At 46.6% G+C, this 13,656-nt stretch overlaps 1 long non-coding RNA gene across 3 annotated transcripts in view; it reads left to right on the top strand.

Moving 5' to 3' along the window:
• Nucleotides 1-9,139, top strand: part of LOC146073915 (uncharacterized) — a 73,545-nt gene extending 64,406 nt beyond the window's left edge. For all 3 annotated transcript variants that reach the window (XR_014473333.1, XR_014473334.1, XR_014473332.1), the window contains one exon: nucleotides 8,702-9,139. This is a non-coding gene — a long non-coding RNA (uncharacterized LOC146073915). The remainder of the gene's footprint in view (nucleotides 1-8,701) is intronic.
• Nucleotides 9,140-13,656: the final 4,517 nt, after the last annotated feature.

Raw genomic sequence — 13,656 nt, 5'->3', positions numbered from 1 at the left:
CTCATCTGTATGCTGCTCACCTGTATGCTGCTCACCTGTATACTGCTCATCTGTATGCTGCTCACCTGTATGCTGATCACCTGTATACTGCTCATCTGTATACTGCTCACCTGTATACTGCTCACCTGTATACTGCTCATCTGTATACTGCTCATCTGTATGCTGCTCACCTGTATACTGCTCATCTGTATGCTGCTCACCTGTATACTGCTCACCTGTATACTGCTCATCTGTATGCTGCTCACCTGTATGCTGCTCACCTGTATGCTGATCACCTGTATGCTGCTCACCTGTATACTGCTCACCTGTATGCTGCTCACCTGTATGCTGCTCACCTGTATGCTGCTCACCTGTATACTGCTCATCTGTATGCTGCTCACCTGTATGCTGCTCATCTGTATGCTGCTCACCTGTATACTGCTCACCTGTATGCTGCTCACCTGTATGCTGCTCACCTGTATGCTGATCACCTGTATGCTGCTCATCTGTATGCTGCTCACCTGTATACTGCTCATCTGTTTGCTGCTCACCTGTATGCTGCTCATCTGTATGCTGCTCACCTGTACGCTGCTCACCTGTATGCTGCTCACCTGTATGCTGATCACCTGTATGCTGCTCATCTGTATGCTGCTCACCTGTATACTGCTCATCTGTTTGCTGCTCACCTGTATGCTGCTCATCTGTATGCTGCTCACCTGTACGCTGCTCACCTGTATGCTGCTCACCTGTATGCTGATCACCTGTATGCTGCTCATCTGTATGCTGCTCACCTGTATACTGCTCATCTGTTTGCTGCTCACCTGTATGCCACATCTTGTGGTCAGTCTGCTACACTGGTGGATAGGTTACAACAGGCATGGAGGAAGCTACAGCCAGGTGCAAGGAAATACTGTAGGTTCACATGGTAGCAGCAAGCAGGAGATTAGTAAAAAGGGAAACCAAAATTAGGTAACCGGTAATGAAATACAAGATCGTGGTATTGATACAGTACTCTAGTACACAGGCCATGCTCTAGTAATTACAGGCCATGCTCAGAAAGCTGCAGCACTAGCTCCAGGGACTACATGCAAGCATTAGGATGCAGAGCAAAAAGGTAAGTTGCCCAGAACATAGAGCACGGACATAGGGGGTTATTCTGCTTCATTCGCTTCCCCACGTGTTGGCATGGGGGAGCGATGTTTTGCGTCTGCGCATGCGAACACGCATGTCTGTGCATGTGCAGATGCAGGGTGCCTGCGGCCATGGTGAGCAGGGCGTTTGTCAGGGGCGCACACACCCAAGTGTGCAGACAGGGGGGGCATGGATGGACATGGGGCAGTGGGCCGGGCCATTTGCATATAGGAATGCTCAGCATTTCATGGGCGTTCCCAGGGCGTTCATGCAAATGTCTTGATGACACGGGTGTGGGGGGGTGGCCAGCAGACATCTCCGTATGTCAGCTGCCCGCCCACTTCCTCCTGAGCGTCCACGCTTTAGAGCCACTTTTATATGCGTGCACCTTCATCATTCGATGGGCGCTGAATGATGTGGGTGGATCCCACTAGGCTGCGAATGGGTATTACTGTGTAACATACATTCGCAGGCCCTGTGAGGGAATCGCCCTTGCGAATTAGTGGCGGCCAGGCCACCATTCACAAGGCGGGGTTTGGTGGACTCGCAAAGGCTGCAAATTCACAGCCTTGCAAATCAACCAGAATCACCCCTTACTATTGGGCACAAGGGCCAGATCTAGATTCCTTTTGGATACCTGAATTGGATCTGCAACCCTCTGTTCACTTAGACCAAACATAAGGTTCCCATACACATACCGATAAATGCAGCCGTGCGATGCGATGGGGTGCGCGCTCCCGCGGGCATCCCATCGCACAGCACAAAAAGTATGTGCTGCACATACTTTTTGTACTGTGTTTTGATCGCATCGCACGCACAACGCACGCACAACGCACGCACAACGCATACAATGCAATGCGATGCTATTTTAGCACAAAACGTACAGTATAATCGGTACGTGTATGGGCACGTATGTGTTCTAAATGTAATAGGACCTGTCTAGTAGTTAAACAGTAGCTCCGCCTTGGTGTAATGAAATGTGTTTTGTATGGAAATGTGTGCAGTGTAACTTTTGGATAACTGTTTTCTATCTTCCCTTGGCATCATCAGGTAAACTCTCACAATGTACTAAGCCTTGCGAAATGCCAAAGCTGAGATGGAGACGTAAACAACCAGCTCCTGTCATTTTTCAAACACAGCCTATAACATGGCAGTTACAAGCCGATCGGATGATACTGTACCTCTCTCCACTTTATCATTCTACAAGACTTAGAGGGAGATTCTCTAAGAATCTCCGCCCCCTTCGCCGCCCATCGCAATTATAATTATCGCATATGTTCTAACATATGCGATAATTATAGCAAAGGACAGCTCTTGCTTTAAGAGCTGTCCTTTGCGGTGAGAGTCGCCGGGTCCCAGCAGGTCCCGGCGGCTCCCCCCTTCCTCACACACCCGGTGCTGCTGCTGCTGCGCCGGGCTCTCCTCCTCCCTGCACCTGGAAGAGGATCAGTGCAGGGAGGAGGTCACAGGTCCGGGCAGCACAGCTCTGTGCAGCCCGGACACAGGTGAGTGGGGAATGGCGATGCGGGGCGGTGGTGGTCCGTGCGGGGCGGCGGGGGGCGGTGGAGGGTTGTGGTAGAAGCCCATTGGCTTCTATGGGGCATCGCCAGATTTTTCTGGCGATGCCCCGCGCCGCGGTAACCTGGCGGGGGATGCTTAGTGCATCCCAAAATGCGGTATTTACCGCATTTTTAGCTTAGAGAATCTCCCCCTCAGTACCTTTCTCCCATGTCTGATGATCCTGTTTATGGTAGGTATCTGAAGGGTAGATGTATTAAGCTTGGTGAAGTGATAAACTGTCTGGTTTTTATCACCGGCCAATCAGCTCTTACCTGTCATTTTTTAAACCAAGCCTGTAGCTTCACAGGTAGGAGCTGATTGGTCGGTGATAAAAACCAGACAGTTTATCACTTCTCCAAGCTTAATAATCTGCCCCTGAGTTCTCAATACATAACTTACTGCAACTGTCATTTTGCATTAGCATGGAGTCATGTTGGTCATGCTGTACCAACAGCTGCATAGGCCAAGATTAGCTGCAGATTTTGCCCTGTACCTGAAATTACACAAAACATTACCTCAAGACCTAATGATAAAAGCAGGGGAGAAACACTCATTTCCATGGCCCAGAATCACAATTTGGCTGTGGGAGCTCTGTTCTTCTGTACATGAGTGCATGGACAGGACAGGCACAAGTGTAATGGATCCCCGTTTAGCAATGAATAAGAAACCTCTAGAAACAAGCACGAAAAACCCTATAAAGAGCATGTAACCCCTGGCAATGAGCATGTAACCCATGGCAACGAGCATCTAACAAAGTGTAAATTAGGGGGCGTCCAGGGCAGATAGGCCATTATCCCATGCTCCTCTCCACCACCAGAGCAGACACCTCATCACAATTTCAATTCCTCAGCTTTTCAGCAGCAGAAATAGAGTCCTTAGTAGTCTCAGGGTTTCTTGTGGATGTAGTTATAACACTCCATAAAACATCACATAAACAAAATAATGAATTTCTTTACTGCAGTATAATGGAAAAGGATATTTTTTTAACAAATAGGTGACTGGTTTTAACTGCTCGTCCATTATCAAACTATAAAATCAATTGTGTAAATCAGTGAATGAAGGTAATTGGTTGAGCTGATTAGGTAAACACTTGTGTTCAAATACAAACACCCTAAATACAAGTTAACCCATTGGTCCCAAGAATACCGTATTTATTTGTCAATTCAGAATCCTAAAGGCCCATACACACTGGGCGATTTTGAGCAGTTTTCAGCTCAAAAGCCACCCGGTGTGTACAGGCGATGAGCGCTGATGCGTGCTCCCGCATCATTGCCAGCCGACGCCACTCATCTGCTGGAAAATTGCTTAGACATGCGAATATCAGTGAAAATCGCACAGTGCAGTGGCGTAACAATAGCCCCGTAGACCCCGCAGTCGCGGGGAAGTGCTGATTAAGTGAGGGCGAGGAGGGTCTGCGGAATATCATGCGCTGCACTGCTGCTGGGACCCAGGACCAACCTTGCCCCTCTGTTCGCCGCCGCCAGGACCCGCAGATCTTCTTGTCTCTTGTCTGTGGTCCCGACTCTCCTCCTAGCAGGCTTCTGTTAATGAAAATGACCCTCACAAAATGGCCGCCCCCTTACAGCAGACATTTTTTGAGGATGCTAGAAGAGGCGGCATTTAGATTAATTTGGAAAAAATTAAATAATCTTAAACCACTAACACACTAGAGGATATACCTGTATTAGTAAAATATATGGGTCTTTCTGAGCGATATCTTTCGCTATATACTCTTGTGTGTATACTCCACATTGTTAATGACAACTCCTGCCTGCCGCCATGCAAGTCAATTTGGCTATGTATATGGAAAGTGGATAGGTGTGATCATTTCAACAGGTGCCAAAGAATAGGTTAAAATTAAATTCCAATTTATTTGTACAAAACAATCATTTGTTGATAAAAGATAGTTTTTTTTAAAAAGAACAAGATGAGTCCTTACTCCTAAGGGTATTTGGAGCCAGCAAGGGATGGTATATGGCAGGGATGCAGTCCGGAAGTGCAGCCTGCAATGGCCCCATAAATACCTTAGCACTTGGTAGGTTCACCCAAGGTCAAGTCCAGTCAATCACTGTTTCCGACGCGTTTCGAGCCTCTAGTGCTCTTCTACTAGGGCTACAGTATGTAGCCAAAGACCTGCATGTCAAAAGGTCCTGGTGACATCACTGAACTATATAGTTTACCGAAATCATTCAGTGTGAAAACCTCCCAACTTCTAGGGACACGGAGGAGGGACAGAGAGAACATTTTAGGGTGTGGCCTAATTAAAGAGGGCGCGGCCTACACTCGCGGCTCCCCGCCACGCCCCGTTTTGCCGCAATGGGGGCATGACCCAGAGGCTCTGTGAGCCTCTAGCAATGCCCCCAGCACCCTGGCTATGGGAATAGACGCGTTACGTGTGCAGGGGGGACTCACAACAGCCCCCCCTCGCAGCGGGACACTGCCGGCTGCGGAAGGGACGTGGGAATGTCCCCGAAAACCGTGACATTCCCGTGGTAATTGGGACTGTTGGGAGGTATGAGTGCAGGGCCGGTGCTAGGGTGTTCGGCGCCTCCCTGCAAACTCTAAATTTGCGCCCTCCCATACCTTATAAAATAGCGCATTTTAGAGAGTGCCTGCCTCGCCACACGCCAAATCACCTCCGCCGTATATCCCCTAGCAACCATGCGAGGGGATGTGTCACAAAGATACATCCCCTCGCATGTGCCCGCAGCAGGAGCAATCATTCGATGGTCGCCAACCATCGAATGATTTCTCCTGCCTTCACAAATATAAGTCAGTGGAGACTAACGTATATTTGCGGGTCCCGGAGTGACGCCTCATTTTATATATATCTCTCTATCCAGAAAACCGCTTGATATTCTTAAATGACAGTGTGCTCTTTAAATTTACAAAAAAGTCCCCCTATCCACAAACATAGTTCTTCAGACAGTGCTTGCTTAAAAGTGTTTTGTATATTTTTTAAAGTGAATCCAAAACTGCATGCATGGTCCATTATAAACATGTAGAAAATATTATAACACATCCAGCATAGCTATTTCTCCACGCTGGATGTGTTAAAATATTTTCTACATGTTTATACTGGTCCATGCATGCAGTTTTGGATTCACTTTATATGTCCTGGTATAATTATACATGGGAGCAGCCTGTGGTGTCCTGGTATAATTATATCATGACACCACAGGCTGCTCCCCGTGTATAATTATACCAGGACACCACAGACTGCTCCCCCTGTATAATTATTACCAGGACACATACAGCCTGTGGTGTTCTGGTATAATTGTACGGGGGGGAGCAGCCTGTGGTGTCCTGGTATAATTATACAGGGGAGCAGCCTGTGGTGTCCTGGTATAATTATAATTATATCACGACACCACAGGCTGCTCCTCATGTATAATTATACCAGGACACCACAGGCTGCTCCCCCTGTATAATTATTATTACCAGGACACATACAGCCTGTGGCGTTCTGGTATAATTATACAGTGGAAGCAGCTAGTGGTGTCCTGGTATAATTATACAGGGGGATCAGCCTGTGGTGTCCTGGTATAATTATACAGGGGGAGCAGCCTGTGGTGTCCTGGTATAATGGGATCAGCCTGTGGTGTCCTGGTATAATTATACAGGGGGAGCAGCCTGTGGTGTCCTGGTATAATTATATCAGGACACCACAGGCTGCTCCCCGTGTATAATTATTACCAGGACACCACAGGCTGCTCCCCCTGTATAATTATTACCAGGACACCACAGGCTGCTCCCCCTGTATAATTATTACCAGGACACCACAGGCTGCTCCCCCTGTATAATTATTACCAGGACACCACAGGCTGCCCCCCCCCGCCCCCCCATAAAACATCCAATAAAGGTCTCCTCACCTGCCTGTCACAGGCACTGGCAGTGCCTTTCAAGTTTTGCCGGCTGGGTCCGTGCTGCAATGCTGCCTCTCTGTCCTGCACCACATCTCACTCAACCTCCGTCCTCCGAATAGAGATTATTTCTGTGACCTCCTCCATCCTCCTCCCCTTCCCCCTGCACGAGACGCACTGGTGGGTGGTGTCGGCGCCGGGCTTACCCTGCACATAGGAGCCTGATGTCCTCATGCAGGACGCCGGCGGCCATGTTCTTGTAGCCGCGGCGCTGCCTAGGACAGTCACAGGACTGGAGGGGGAGGTAAGTTATACCGTGGCCCGCACCATTACCTACAATTTTATTAAATTTCCCTCATGTCCAGCGCGCGCCTCTGTCTGCCCTGCTGCCGGCACCGCTGCCTGTCAAATATTTTGACAGGTGCAGGCTGCGGCAGCTGGCAGCTAATCTACAGTAACGGAGGAGGGGGGCAGCGCCTTCAGGGGCCGGCGCCTACCTGCTTTGCAGGCTTTGCTGAGCGGGTAGCGCCGGCCCTGTATGAGTGTGTACACTCAATATTGGGGACCCACGGCTGATATTGTTAACTATATCGGCCACGGCCAGCATGGGGCAGTGTGTATGGGGCTTGAGGTAAAAAAAAAAAAGATCAAAATGAAGACTAATCTATCAGGTCTTCTACCTTGTTCCCCATGATGACAGCATCTTTTTTCAGCACCAGCTCGTACTTTAAAAGTTCATAGGGCCTGCTTAAGATGTGTTCGCTAAGCTGCATATATTCGCAGTCTAGCGGACAGCTAAACGCATGCCCCCCACCCAAAAATGCGATGCATTGCAGTATGACTTCCTACACCAATCAGCGTCAGTATACTGCGGTGTTCCACTATTGTCAGATTACAGACTTGAAGTCAATCCTTCTGATATACGTACCTAAGACATTTTGACCTACTTAGAAAGCATTGATATGTGTTTTCATGGAAAAATATTGCTTACTCAGGTCAGGTGCTATACATTACTTTCTATAGGAAAAGTAAGAATATTGAGCAAAATCGAAAAAAAGAAAAAATAGTAACAGCAAATTTTAAGATAATTCTAAGAATGCAAAATCAGATTATTTTTGGGGTATTTCTTTTATTTTAACTGTCACTTGGTCCCCCACTTCTGCTGCTCTACAGGTTTCCCTGGTTCATGCCATCAGTAACTTACTTTGTATCATTTTGGGTAGGCGGTCCCTGGTTCGACAGTGACTAGTCAAACTCCTACGAACAGTCGATATACCCTAGGTCAGGGGTAGCCAACTCCAGTCCTCGAGAGCTACCAACAGTTCACGTTTTCCAGCTCACCTCGCAGGTGCACTCATTACTGACTGACACATTTTAAAAGAACCACAGGTGGAGCTAATTACATCACCTGTGATTCTGTGAGGAGACCTGGAAAACGTTGACTGTTGGTAGCTCTCGAGGACTGGAGTTGGCTACCCCTGCCCTAGGTGAAGCGAGCCATGCGAGGGGACACGGTCCACTTATATGGTGTCCATGTCGACGTATGTCAACATAGACACAAAAAATAGGAAAAACTCATGTCGACTTTATGCATGACGACCATGTCCATGTCGATGTTAAGCTTGTGTCGACCTAGGATATGTCAACCATTAGTAATTGTCCACCTAAACATTGTCTATCATCTATACCATAAACCCATCTTGGAATCTGCACCTACTGAGCACCCCAGTGGGTATATTTACTATGACATTCAATTAACTCTTTTTTAAAAAGGGAGAATGGCTTTTACTATAGGGGGGTTACTTAACTTAGGTGGAATTGAAGAAAGGATGTTGCTATGGACAACTAATCAGATTCTATTATCTTCGAGAAGGTGCTAAATATACAAGAAGTATAATCTGATTGGTTGTCTATGGGCAACATCCCATCTTCAATAGAAATCACATCTTTGTTATAAACCTCATGGTGTTTTTCTGGTGCAGTAACCAGTGAATAAAAGAGAACCTTCATGAATAGGTCCCTTACAGGTCCATACACACTGGGTGATTTTGCCCAGCGTGTGTGCTGACAGATGATGGGGGGTCTAAGTATGTGTTTAATAGACAACATTTTTTCACTTTATGTATGAGTCCTATATAAGCTTTCTCTGCTCTTTTTCCAAACTACAGGTTGTGTTGTCTTTGTGGAGTCATCGCAGAAAATGATGACGGAGAACATGTATCACGCAAGGAACCGCAGCGCCCTTGAATAAAGTTACAGTTACCCTTATGCTACAGGGGATCCCACATCGTCTTTGAACTATGGGCGTGATTCAGAGATGGGTGAAAATTGCTTATGCTACAATGGGATCCTGAGGACCAAACACGCTCGCTGACCGCATCACAGATCCAAGTGCTGAGTTCTACGATGCAGCCAAGGACCACCGCTGTAGCATCGGACATGCTCTGAGTCAGCCGAAGGCTACTCAAGATGGTTGTCTAAGCTCAGAAGATGCGGACACTGGCCTCTGTACTCCAATACGTCCCCACTTTTGGGGTTGCCAATGACTGTCCGCATTGTTTCCCATGTACAATACAGTACAATAAACATAAGAGATGTTTGTAATCCATTTGGATGTGTATATCCCTGAATCAGGCACTATAGCAAGTATAAGTCAATTTTGACTTGATCTCCACCTTTTCCTTTAAGATAACTACAGAGAGAAGTAGTCAAACTCAACTTGTCCAATTGAATACTAAATGATAAAGATAAGATTGTTCCTGCACAGGGGAACCAAGAGGGGGCGGGTGGCTACAACTGACTTGGGCCCCTGTAGAGGCCGGGAAGTGCAGAGAAGACGTAACCAGGTCCATCGATGAATCAGAGCCCATGCCCCACAATGCACACCCTAGCAATACACCATGTCATTGTATAGCCGTCAGTAGTACTCAGGCACTCCAAATGTCTTAAATTCGGGTCCAAATTTGGAACCATGTCCGATGGTAGGGGGTTTTGCGAGTTTCACACTTGCTGAGCCATTCGCTCTGGACATGGAGAGCCAAGGGCGGGTAGGGGGCAGCCGCAGGGAAGCACAGGTGTGTTGATTCCTGCATGAGGAGGGCGGCTAACGTCAGTTTAGCCTGACTTTTATTACCAAAGGGGAGAGAAACCATTGGGTGGTGCGACATTCGACCGGGCGGCAGGCAGCATATACCAGTCTGCGAACATACGCAGCCAAGCAACCAGGTCTGACTCTTTTAATGAGTAATGTTTGTTTCACCCAAGGATATCCCAATGTGACACACATTCTGTTAAATCAATCATCCATCAGCATCCAGGGATTCCCGGGATCCCAGGATTGGCGTCCCTAAAAGAAAAACTGCCCCCGTCCCTACATTTACTTACACGTGGGAGCGGGGTAGGAGGCAGCATTGTGGCAGAGACGCCAGGAGGAGACAGACAGCGGGTGTTACGGCTGGCAGGAGCGGTCGGAGGTAGGCAGTCGGTGGGTGTTGTGTGCTGCCGGGAGCACTTGTGGGGAGGTGGAGGTTCCGGCGGCGGAGGTGAGGCCTGTGCAGTGTGACCTGTCGCCAAGGTAGGGAACTGCCGGGCAGCATCTGAGCGAGCGCTCAGACGCATGCGCAATCTAATCCCGAAATCCTGGGATTAAATACTCCAATTTTGGGATTGAAATCCAGGACATTTTGGGGCCAAATCCCGGGATCCCGCCACTCCCCATCCCGGGATTGGCCACCCTAGTTGCTGCCACATTACACTCACATATAGGTTTCTGTAAAAAAAAAAAACTTTGGCAGTATTTATCAAAGCTTATCAAGAGATACTATTGTAAGAGATTACATACAAACCAATCAGCTTCTGCCATTTGGTTATGACTCTATGGAAATCACTTCCCTGCACAGTTCAAGAGACCCGCACTCTAGAATTTTGTAAAAAGAGACTCAAGACTTTCCTGTTTACTGAAGCATTTCTGTAAGTATGGTTTATGAAAAGCTTTTCTGTACTTTACTGCTCCTGTACTTTATTAAATTCATTCTATCTGTTAAGCACCTTGAGTCCTATTGGAAAAAGAAAGCTATATACAAATAAAATAATAATAACAATAATTATTATTATTATTTGGATGTAGTCAGGAGGGAAGCAGCCAGAAGTTCCAGTGAAGCCGGTAACAATCTGAAATAGCTGCCACCTAATGATTTTATGCAATGCTAACACTTCACTACTGCGGAGCACAGACATCTGCTCTCTCTGACAGCTTGGACCAATGTAGTTGTCTGCAGCAGCTGGGGTCACTCTGGTGCTGGCTATTAAAAATACCCTAATGAAAATGAACAGTGGCAGTTGTGGACACTGCCTTCAGTAGGAATCTTTCCCTTTAAACTAGGACAACAAGATTGGTTTTAAGACTAAGGGATACGAGCAGTTAGAGGGATACATGAAACAACTAGCAATTATAAAACTGAATGTCTATATTTACTGTGTATATATCAAGACTCAAGACTTTCCTGTTTACTCAAGCATTTCCTTAATTCTCTTAAGTATTGTTTATGAAAAGCTTTTCTGTACTTCAGTGTTCCTGTACTGTTTTATATTCATTCTATCTGTAAAGCACCTTGAGTCCTATTGGAGAAAGAGCACTATATTAATAGAATTAATGTTATTGTCTACTTTATATATTAGTGTCCGTATGACTCAGAAACACTGCCATCTGTTGGCAGCAAGTGAAACTACATCTGCTAGCTTTCAAAGCATTAGTTTTAAGCAGGCTTACTAGTATATATAAAGATGGAGCCATCCTCATCTAGCCCTTTAATAGGATTAAGTGAGTAATAGGATTACTCTGCTAATCCCCTACTGTATTGTACTGCAGCTGACAACAATAGTCCTTGGTGAGCCATGGCTCACCAAGGCTATCCAGAGATAGCTGGATGCATAGGCGTGCGCACAGGGGGTGCCAGGGGTGCACAGGCACCTCCTAATGATGGGCACCCCCCTCACAATTGCAGCCAGAGCCGACATCGGGGAGCAAGCTCGGGCCGGCTGCAGTGTGTGACAGACGTGGCCGAGGCTGCTGCAGTACTATCTGTATCTAGTGACGCCCCTGGCTGCCTCTAGGGGGAGCTGACGTGCACAGCTTCGCTGCCTGGGTGAGGGACGGAGGAGTGAGGACTTCCTGCCTGCTGATTGAAATTTGCTGCAGGTGTGCTCAACTTATCGGGACTCGGGAGGTGCTGGAACAGGGGGATTTGTATATTATCTGGGCAGTCTATGGCTTTGTTTTATGGGGGGGGGGTGTATAAAAAGTTATTTTTATATTTGTCTTTAATCATGCTGCCTGCTTTTTATTATGTCAAAAAGGTGTGTGTGTATGTATCAGCTTTTTGTATGTATACTGCATGTGTGTCTGCATAGGGGCTGTGTATACTGTATGTATGCTGTGTGGGTGTGTGGGAGGGGGCTCTGTGTATACTGTATGTATGCTGCATAGGAGGGGGCTCTGTGTATACTACAATACATCTGTGTGTGTATATGCTGTGCCTGTATGTATAATGTGTGTGTGTGTGTGTGTGTGTGTGTGTGCATGTGCATGCATAGAGGGGGTGTATGTGTGTATATGTGTGAGCATACTGTAGGGGGCTGTGTATATGTATACTATGTGTGTGGGGGCTCTGTATGTATATACCTGTGTGTGCATAGGGGGCATGTGTGATGGGCATTATTGTGTGTGGCATTATGTCTAATGGGCATTACAGTGTGTGGCATTATGTTTAATAATAGGCAATGATGAACATGCCCAGTAGGCGGTGATGGACACGCCCCTCCAATGGTGCACCCCCTAAGAAAATGGGCTGCGCACACCTATAGCTGGATGAGGATGGCTCCATCTGTATATATACGTATATACTGTATAGTACCTTATATTTTTCCGTTTGCTTTAGTACATTATATATTTCCGTTTGCTTTCAATTCTGAGAATAGCGATGAGGGTATAACCAACGTAAAAAATTCTAACCAGAAAACAATCCTAAAACATTGTGTCTTCCTCGCCCATCCTTCATGTTTAATAGTTTCCTAGAACCAAGGTTATATAACCTTTATTCCCTGCATCCTTTTATTTATTTATTATTTATTTATTTACAGGTTCTTATATAGCGCAGCAGATTCCGTTGCGCTTTACAATAGTAGACAGTGATAAAACAAACTGGGTAACAACATACAGACTTGGAGGTAGGAGGGCCCTGCTGCAAGCTTACAATCTATAGGGATATAGGGGGAAACACAAGGACAGGCACCAGTAATACCATAGCAGTCCCACCAAGTTACAAGTCCAGAAGGGTAGCTATATAATACATAAGTGCCTCAGAGGGTTAAGCATGTAGAACTTAAACATTATAGGCTTGCCTGAAGAGGTGAGTTTTCAGGGAACGCTTGAATGTTTGGAGGCTATTGGAGAGTCTTATTGTGCGTGGAAGGGCATTCCATAGGATGGGAGCAGCCCGATGAAAGTCCTGTAATAGTGAATGGGAGCTGGTGATCCGTGCAGAAGAGAGACGCAGATCTTGTGCAGAGCGGAGTGGTCGAGATGGGAGATATTTTGTGATAAGTAGAGAGATATATGCTGGTGCAGTATGGTTAATAGCTTTATAAGTTAGTAGAAGTGTTTTGTATTGAATACGGTAAGATACAGGTAACCAATGGAGGGACTGGCAGAGCGGATCAGCAGATGATGAGCGTCTTGCAAGGAAGATCAGCCTAGCAGCAGCATTTAAAATGGATTGTAGTGGTGAGAGTCTGTTCTTGGGAAGACCAGTCAGGAGACTATTGCAATAATCAATGCGGGATATAATGAGTGCATGTATAAGAGATTTAGTAGTGTCTTGTGTGAGATACGGTCGTATTTTGGATATGTTCTTTAGATGCATGTAACATGATTTGGAGACAGATTGAATGTGGGGAAGAAAGGACAGGTCAGAGTCGAGGATGACCCCTAAGCAACGAGCTTGTGGGGTAGGGTAGATGGTCGAGTTGTCAACAGTGATGGAGATATCAGGATGGTAACTGTTCTTAGTTGGCGAGAATATAAGTAATTCTGTTTTTGAAATATTGAGTTTGAGTTGGCGGGAAG

Source organism: Crinia signifera, chromosome 4, assembly GCF_055691185.1.
Source record: "Crinia signifera chromosome 4, ASM5569118v1, whole genome shotgun sequence".
Classification (NCBI taxonomy): Eukaryota; Metazoa; Chordata; class Amphibia; order Anura; family Myobatrachidae; genus Crinia; species Crinia signifera.
This window is presented reverse-complemented; position numbering and strand designations above follow the sequence as displayed.